The following is a 10,097-nucleotide window of genomic DNA, read 5'->3' on the forward strand; positions in this document are numbered from 1 at the left end:
GCAGCCTTTTTTATGGATTGGGGTGATATGATGACATCTAGTTAGGTGTAGAAAGGGAAGATAGGTTTTGCTGTTTGTTTAATACCATTTCTTTAAGCCTTTCCCACCCCCCAATGTTTAAGCAGTTATCTGGAGCATTAGAAGTCAAGAAATCCAAGATGCAGCCCTTCAGTTGCCCAGAATCCACTATCGGATCTGAACGTATCTATACAAAGGAGATGACATTTCCAGTGTGTTGAGATACGTGGGCAAAGTGCTGTTACTTCTTCCACGTACATTTCATCACTTTCAGAGCAAAATTTGTTCTTGGACGCTCTCACGAAGACCATGCCAAAAGCAATGGATGTGCACGTACGCTTTCAAAAAGCAGGCTTTGGCTTCCTGAAGGGAAAGTTGTTGTTGTTGTTTGGTTTGCAGCAAAGGTCTCTTTCCAAGGGCACAGGGAACCACCCTTCTGCAAAACAACATATTACAAGTGCTTCCCTCAACCACACACGCACTCTGTGCAAACTTAAAGAGGATTCATTTGGGAGAGCTGGGAGGGACTGCACCAAGCTCTGGGAGGGACTGCACCAAGCTCTGGGAGGGACTGCACCAAGCTCTGGGAGGGATTGCACCAAGCTCTGGGAGGAAGGGTTTATTTCTTTTTCTCATGTTTCTCATTGTTAAACGAGCTGCCTCTCCTCTAGGCCATGGTACAGCTTTAATTGCTGCCCATGTGCATCTCTGCTTGAGAGGTTCACTTGGCTACCTCATTTCATGAAGCAGACTTCTCAGGCTGGTGTGGGACCCTAGGGAACGTGGCAGTAAGCAGTAACCCTCCAGGAAGAAATGGTGTTTGTGAGGAATTTTACTGCTGTGTCCACTTCCAATGCAAAGCAAGGGAAGGGGCAGCCAGCTGAGGGAGGAGGGAAGAACAAATTTATACCTTCTGGGGCAGCAAAACCACAGTAACCTTCTGTTCAAATCTTCTACAAGACGCTTCTTTATGCTGACTGCTTTCCACCTCTCTCAACAGCTCCCTCTTTTAAGGCATGGCCCATCTTTGCCCTCTCCTACTTTCCACATAAAGTGCTCCAGGGTTCTCAGCTGTAACACGTTCTTTTTTTTCCTCAACAGAAACATCTGTTTTCAGGGACTTAACATGCAGGCACGCACGTGGCCCTCTCCTTCACACCAGCTCTCAACTGGCATCTTGTCCACTGACCCGAATGAGATCTGTCCTGTACAAACCAGTCCAGACAAAAGCCAACAATTTTAGACACCAGAGATCTCAATTAGAATAAATAATAATTAATAATAAAGAATAATTAGAATAAAGATGGCAAATGATCCAGTAACACACAACTATTGCAGTCACCAAAAAGTCTCGGCTTTCACCAAAAAGACCTCTCAGAAAATCTCTCCTCAGGTCATTTTGATACACTGTACTTCAGCAGATTTCTGATGCTCAGCATTTTTAAATCTTCTATACCAACGACTCACATATTTTACCGTAGAAAATGCGGTTTCTCAGAAGAGGCCATTTCAGAATTTGGGTTGCCAAGAGCGATAGGACAACTCAAAGTCCTGTTTCAGTGCCAGGATTATCTCTGACTTGCCCGTTTTGAAATAAAAGTCTCACTCGTTATTCATGTTTGTGTACATCCTTAATCACCGAGTACAGTGTTAAGGCCTTTAAATAAGTATGTGTGTCAGAAGATGGACCTGTGCAGCACTGTGGTCAGGCTGAGGTTACTGAAAGTTTCAGCAGCAAGAGTGGTTCTGAAAAACAAGCATCAGCATTTATTTACAGATCCACATACCAGTTTGATTTTATTTTCATCCGCAGTGGGATCTTCCATCTATATAGCCTTTGAAATATGAATCTGTAACTTTATTTTGGGGGACAGTCTTCAAAATCATTTGTTACCAAATGTCATGCTCTTGAGTTTATTTCAACTACTGTTCCTTCACTGTGCTAAAATAATGAATAATAAATAACGGTGGCAGCAGCAGCAATAGCAGCAGCTGCAGAGAGACATCCAAACCTAATCCATACTACAAAAGGAAACAAGTCAGATCTATTTCTTTGCTTCTCTTTTAATTTCTTTTCCCATTTTTTACCAGTTGTTACTGTCCACTTTATCTTTTGCTTCCGCTGCTTCTTTCTACCAAGGAATGCAGAGGTCTCTAAGAGGTCAGAGGATTTCACAACATCAGCCCTGGCTTATTTTAGGTACTGACTGTTACTGGAATATGTAATTAAATCCTGTCCTGGTTTTTAGCTAGGACAGAGCTAGTTGCTTTTTTAGTAGCTTGAATAGTGCCATGTTTTGGTTTCAGCCTGGAATTTCTTATGAGAAGAACGTTGATAACATACAAGCGTTTTCAAATGTTGCTGGAAGTTGAAGGACTTCATGTTTTGCTAGTCTACAGGTGCAAGGTTTAGTGTGGGCAAGCAACATTAAAATTAGTAAACTAGACTGGGATTTGGCTATACCAATGGGATATTCCATATCGTTTAACATCATGTTCAGTATGTTAATGAGGGTGTCTCTCTCGTGGCAGGGGGCTTCTCCCTCTCTGGCTCTCTCGCAGTTCTGAGATTGCAGTTGTGGTTTCAGGATTGTCACTCCTCCAGGATCATTATCCAAGAATGGGCTGGGCTTGTTTGGCAGGTGGTGAGCAATTTCACTGTGTATCGCTCATTTGCATATTTTATTACCATTATCATTTTAATATCATTATTATTTTAAGTTTTAATTTATTTCTGTTATTAAATTGTTCTTATCTCAACCTACGAGTCTCCTTACCCTTGCCCCTCCAATTCTCTCTCCTATTCCCTGTGGGGGGAGGAGGGGGTGGAGACAGTGAGCAGTTGTGTTTGGCTGCTAGCCAAGTGCTAGCCAAATGAAACCACCACAATCCTAACAACTGGGTAAGGAGAAGGTTCCCCTACCAACCTTTTCTGTGGATCTTACATCTTTTGAGCCTATCCTGTATAGAGATGATACATGTCTATTCACATAAATGTTAGTCAGCATATCTACCCCCCTGGACACCAATTTAGTTTATTATTCTTCCTTCTGCCACCTCAGATGCTGCCGAACTGGAAAGCGCAAGTAAAACAGCGCCTGAAGGATGAACACGCACGCCGCCATCGGATTCCTCCTCCCACGAGCACTGGGTCTGTCCTCCAAAGCACCTGGTCTGCTGACAAGTCGCTTTTCCCTGGCTAGTCACACAGGAAACCACCTGCATTTTGGTCTCTTCTGGCTGACTTACCCTCGGCACCGCGATAGGACCGAACAGCTCCGACCAAGCTAATAAAAAGCCCTGTGTTCATGCACGTTAGAGCTCCAAGAGAGAATTACAGCCTGTGGAGGCAAGACAAAATACTTACTAGGTCTGAAAACGTTGGTGAAAGAGCAAAGCAAAGCATAAGAAAGATGTATCTGTCTGATCAGAGGTTGTTCCAGCTCTGAAAAACATCTGCTCGCCCCCTCTCCAAATTTGACTTAAAAAGTGAGTTGCAAGAGAATAGGTCAGTAGAGGCTTTTAGGGACTGAAAGATTACATCTGAGACTTCCATCCAAGATGCAGGAACAGTCCTGTGTGATCTGTACACCAGTCTGATTACCAGGTCTTTGTTCCCTAAAACAGCCATGGTAAGGAGCACTACAAAGCTCACATCTTGGAGGAAAATGGGTGATTCACTCTGACCACTAAATGGACGCTGCTTGTGGCACTAAAAAGGCGATGAGCAATCTTGTTGGCTGGGAAAACAGTGACATTATATCTAAACCATGGCCTTACAAAGTGCTTTCACAGATGGGCAGAACTTGAACACAGAGTTTTACTTAAAGACTGGGACTGGGTAAAAAGTTTCTTTGGAGACTTCTTTTCCCTGGAAAATTACCATTTCAACTGCATAACATTCATCACAACAGATTCCTGTTTTCAGGGGAAAAATTAGTAAGTTTTGCCAAATACTGGGGAAAAAAGTGCTTAGAAACAAGATCACTTCAGACAAATCTTCCAATTTTCATCAAAACGCACCCATATTTTTCAAGAAGGGTCACTAGTTTCTACAGAAGAAAAAACCTACATTCTATCCTCCAGTACTTGATGCCAATTTTTGTCCAGTGACACTCCCTTAAAAGCAACCTCCTGACCAGAGTCAGATGGGTGTCTTTGTTCATGGCTCAGCATTTAACTGGATAGATCACTGTACACAAAACCAACCAAACAAAATACCCCTGTGCAAACTAAACAGGACGTGCTGACCACTTCTAGAAGGTACAGCTTCTTTGCAAAAGTTGATTTATTTTGCAGCAGAAGTGGATCTGTTCTGCAACAATTTATGAATGCTATGAATTGACCTGGTTAAATGCTTACTATATAAAGGTACTCATTTCATTTCATTAAAGGCCACTAAAAAATCAACCAGAAATGAAACAAGTAGTCCTGACAAGCCATCCATTAGTAATTGTGGGTCTGCTGAGAGACAGAACTTACACTGAAGATCCTACCTCCTGCCTCTGACCACATGGTTTGGAAAGGACTCAACACAAATCAGGTGAGAACAAGGAAAAAGAACTAAGGAAGTTCAGAAAGGGACTCCGCAAAAGAGAAAAGGACTTGCTGGGGGAAGAAGACTGGGAAGGACATCTGCTTGGATGTCCTGAAAAGTCTACCTAAGGTATTATCTGCTGGGCAGGTAGATGAGCATGTGCACCAATGATTTAAAATATGTTTTTTCTGTAGGGTCTCTCCCAACTGTTAAAATAAAGAAAACTTTGTTTACCACTGGCCATGTGTTCCTATGAGGAAAAACCAGATCTGTCCAAACTCAGCCCAGTCCAGTTGACCACAAGACAGTATATAGCCTACAGCCCAGTGTAAGAGTGAGAAGGTGTCAGACATAAGTCTTGGGAAAGAGAAAAGCTTGATGCTCAATCCTTGCAAGACAGCCTTGGGAGAGGTCAGGAAGAGAACAGAGAAGGTACTAGCTCTGTCACTGTGCCAAGCCTCACCTAAGATTTGGAAGCTTCAAAGAATTGCATTTCACATGTGGTGGGTTGACCCTGGCTGGATGTCAGATGCCCACCAAAGCCCATTCTATCACTCCCCCTCCTCAACTGGGCAGGGGGAGAAATATAATATAATGAAAGGCTCATGGGTCCGTCTTGGAGCCGGTGGCGTTGGCTGTGTTGGATATGGGGGAAGCTTCTGGCAGCTTCTCACAGAAGCCACCCCTATGCCACCCCTGCTACCAAAACCTGGCCATGCAAACCCAATACAGATGACAGTCTTCCACTTAAATGTACAGAATTAGTCTGAAGGACCTGGAGGAAAGGAGATGCCAGCCGCCTTCTGGGGCACATCAGGGGACCAGAGTCCTACCTTTGCCATCACATGTGGCTTTCTTTGCACATTAGGAAGGCTCATAGAGGTGGTTCCTTTTCTACATACAGAATAGTATTATTTGTGAACTGTATTTTTCATAAGGACAGCAGCCTGTAATGAAGGTATTGATGATTTACCTTTTGAAGCCAACCAGTGCAGACAATGAAAACACTTTACACGGCCCCTCGCTCTCCCACAAGCGCTTTTGTCTATAGACACACACACGTATAAAAATAAAGCAACAAAAATGCTCTTAAACTTGAAATTTCTTTAACCATCATGCTAGGGGACTTGTCCAAGGGCACTCTGTGTATGAGACTGAGATTCCTGAGAGGAAAATGCTGTAGTTTGGTTGGTTGGGTTTTTAAATAAATTAAAAAAAAAAAAAAAAAAGAAATGTGCCTGTGCAATAGAAATTATAAAGATAGTCCTTCAGAGCAGACAGGAAGAGACCTGGCAGTTCTCTCTGGCTGTGTAGCTCAGTATGACTAACACGACCAAATGTCAACACACGCTCCCTAAACCCTCGCCCGGACTAATCTAGGAGTAACTGTCCCTGGTGACGGGGAGTTTCTTAAATCAAAGTTCCGAGGAGCAACTTGATGGATGTGCGGCTCTAAGCGATGTGGAGCACGGCCACGCTGGGCGAGCTGATAAACAGCCACGCGGCGCTGATTAGATCTCCCCACTCCTCTGCCTCTCAGGACGCTGTGTCGCATTCAAGGCTCACAGCTCAGGAACATGCTGCAGAGCCTGAGCCTCCACCAGTGAACGGCTTCCTCCTGCCTGAAGTGAAGGGCTGTACAAATCACTTTGCCTCCTCATTTGCAGTCAGGCTCTGCTTTCCACTGCTAAACACCTACGTCCCTGCCTCCCGGCTTCTCCGTGATGGGACATCCGAAATTGACAGGCATCTCTGTGAGCAGCACAAAGGGGAGCAGCTCTCAGCTGCCACTAGCTACAATAGGCAGGGAGTGCTTGTCAGGGTGGCTGGTGGCAGATCTCCGTATAACTGGAAGTGAATGGGACTTCTGTGCGCCTTTCACCTCATTGTGTACAACTGAAGTGCAGGACAATGAGAATGGAAACATTTTGCCTGTTGTTGACATCTAACTGCCTCCTGGAGGATACAGTCTCCACCAGACAGATGGCTAATTTCTTTACCCTAACCTCCTCCTACAGCACTCCAGTGTTCGTATGATGTTCTGCCCCTGGAGTGAAGCCCTAATTGCTGTCAAACGTTCAGAGACAAACGTGGTGTCTACATATCATTCATGCAAGTGTTGTTACCAGAGTGTGAATTAAACAGCAGAAGCCACTTGTAAATTGACTTCAACGTGAGCCGTTTTGCTCAAATGCTGGCTTGCATTTTAAAGGATCAAGGTTGACAATTTTTATTTCCATGTGGCAGGGACCATGTGCACCAGAAGATGCAGCATCTTTCACTGAAGGATCCTCAGCCTCTCTGCCTCCATTAGGCTTACAAAGGATGCGGGGTGCTCTTTCCCCTGATCATTCAGAAATCCTCCCACTGAAGAAAAATGTTCATTTTCCTTTGTCCTCGCCAGCTAAAGCCAAGTGGCTGTTTAGCGTGAAATGGGCGCTGAGCACAAAAGCCAAGACACAGAGTTCCTCATTTGTCTCACTCACACATGAGACATATTTTGGGACTGACGAACTTCTTGCTTCCTGGAGACGCGGCTGCCATTGAACAGACAGGTAATACTAATGGCCAGACGGTGACAGTCAGCTATTGGTAGGCTGATTGGACGCACATTCATCTTCAAATTATGTTGTGTGACAGCACAGGCTGCTGAACACCATTTTAACATGCAGAGTAACTCCTCAGGAGGCTCTTCATTATGCATTCAGTGGGCTATTTTCAGACTAAACAGCATGTCAGTGGCTGTGTTTATCCCTCTCCACCTGGGCAGAGGAAACAGTTCAATGTCCCTCTGGGGAATTAATATATATTACAACCCACACATCGATTCTTCTCAACAGACAGAAATGGCCAGATATATTACATGTTTCCAGAAAATATTGAAGTCCTGACAACGAGGGATTGCTAGGGGGAAAAAATTGTGTTTGAGCAGAGCTCCTCAGTTAAAAGGAAGCCAAATTCCCCAGGATCAGCACAAAACCCTCCTTGCTGTTCCTCTGCATGGAGGTGTGCGCACACGAACACGCATAGACATGCGCACAGACACGTGTGGGCTCTCGCATAACCGCTTCTGACAGCACATGGAGAGGGGCACGCTTTGCTGGTGTCTAAAATGCTGTTAGGAGGAGGCATGGTGCCCGGATCCCCTGCAGCCTTGTGAGCTGCCCCGGTGAGCCAAACCTCATCAGTGTCCACCCCGGGATGCTGCTGGTCGCTCCCAGGCTGAGCAGGCAGCATCTGCAATGGGGCTCAGGGGGGCCTTCCCTCTCTCTCTGTCTCCTTCCCAGCGTGATTTACTTCCACTTGCTGCAAATACTTCATCTCATGCCCTTTAACAAATTCTGCTGGTGCCTTCCTGGGAATGGATTCATGCCCATGCCTGTAACTCCACAGCAATGACCGAAGAATGTAAAAATCAGTATTTGTCCTCTTCTTTTTCTTCCTTTAATCCACATAGCCTTGTCAAAAATGTCACCTCTAAGAAGCTACTCTCCCCAAGCCTCTGGTAACACCTAGGACTTTTTCCTGGATCTAGCAAGACCAACAAAGATGACAAAGAGCAATAAAAATGAATTTTCCTTTACCTAGCAAGACCAACAAAGAGCAATAAAAATGTTACAGGGATGCCTGTGCTTACTTGCTAACAGAGCAGGGGCGGGGGGGACCTGGCTGGAGATGGTGCAAGCGGGGGACATTGGTGCCAGACATGGCAGGGAGGAGGGTGGGAGTTGGGCAGTGAGGTCCTGTGGCAGGAGAGAGGCCTCCTCCTTTGAGAGCTCATGGCCCAGCACAGACCTGGAGCTGCAGAGTGCTACCTGAGCCCTGAAGGCAAGATCCCAGGTCTCAGCCCACCTCAGTCCCACCACATCAGGCTCCTCACGGGGATCCAAGCTGAGACACCAACTCTGCCGTTTATTTATTCTCAGACTTTACAGTGGCTACACTCCAGTAAGGAGCCTTATCAAGTCTGGCGCAGTCCAGGTTCAGAGCAGAGTGTGATCCAAATGGAACCGCTGCTAATTAAACACCTCTAATTAAACACAGAGACATGACTGGTGGTTCTGGAAGTCCCTGAGCCACAGGCTGCTGAAAGCTTGAGAGTCTCCTGGTAGAAAGCTCCGCAGGCCTCTCCTGCCCTCATGCTCCTCCAGAGGCATCGGCTCACACCCACCATCCGGGACGTGACACCAGGGCCAGGGACTCAAGCTGGTTACTGTCAGGTCCTTAACATGTGTCCCCCCTCATTTCCAGCAGCGTGTGCAGGAGGGAGGCGAGGGAGAAAGGTACATGTGTTCAGTGAGCAGCCCTGACATGGGGGATCACAAGGTCAGCGGTTCCCCTCTGCACCACTAAAACCTAAACCAAATTTGAAATGAAAGACTGTTCATTAAAATTGACATTTCTATGGGGTCTGCCCAGCTGATCAGAAGTAACAGTTGAAGCTGGCAGCCAAGAGGCCCGATATCCCAGAAGCTGCAAATGCACTTTATATCCTGCTTCATTACTGATTTAACAGCCACAGGAAAAGATTCAGAGCTAAGTTTCTGCAGCCTGCGAGGGCCACGCTTCTCTGTGTAACCACCTGCAGTGCCAGCTGCCCAGCCCCAGCCAAGGGGAGCTTTGTCACCGGTGTCCCAGGCTGGTGACAGATGCCAGGGATGCTCGTGCCAGCACCCATGTGTGTGGGGTCCGGCAAGGACCTGGTCTGGCAGCTGCAGAAAGTGGAGGTGATCCCTGGCTGCTCTGGGCAGGCAGCGGAGGATGGAGGTGCTGCCGGTGGCTCCTGGGAGGCAGGGCTGCTCCTCCCAACAGTGACGGTAAAGCGCATTTGGGAAGGTTTTCTGTGGCAGAGGAGTATTGGATTCATTATACTGCAGGGAAAAACTGAGAGGTTAAAATAAAATGGCAGCAGGTGCATCTAATAAGATTACAAGGTCCCCCTGGGATGTGCTGGGAGAGCAGTTTCACTGTGTATTTTAAACTAGACTATACTGTTGAAATCAACAGGATTTTAGTTGCAAAAGGCAAGCTAATTGGGAATTCAATTCGTGATTATCCAGGTATAAGGCATCACACAGCCAGAGATGAGCTCAAATAAAATCTGCTTCATCTAAGCTAGGAAGAACAAAGTGGATGCACTTCATGAGTACAAATGTATGAGACCTGCGTATGGAGATACAGGTGGAAGTATACCTTACAGAGATTCCTGTACCATCATTAAAAAGACATTCCAGTGAAAACAGAATGAAATATACTGTGATAAAATATCATTTAGATTCTGAGGCTTTCTGCTTTAATACCTGGCACAACCTCAGAGGAGGGGCTAGAAGCGCCAGTATATCACCCTGAACCAACCAAGCTGTTCTCAGATAGCTTACAGATGACCTTATATAATGAACTGAAACAAACCTTAAACTTGATTTTAATATATCTGTAAAAAATTTAGAGACAAACTTAAGTCTTAACAGTACCTGTACAGCCACCTTTCAGACGTGCTCATAAGGCAGAACTGACAGCCTGAACAGAGGAGATGCTCTGAAGA

The sequence above is a fragment of the Antrostomus carolinensis genome, unplaced genomic scaffold (assembly GCF_000700745.2).
Source record: "Antrostomus carolinensis isolate BGI_N321 unplaced genomic scaffold, ASM70074v2 scaffold7874, whole genome shotgun sequence".
Lineage (NCBI taxonomy): Eukaryota > Metazoa > Chordata > Aves > Caprimulgiformes > Caprimulgidae > Antrostomus > Antrostomus carolinensis.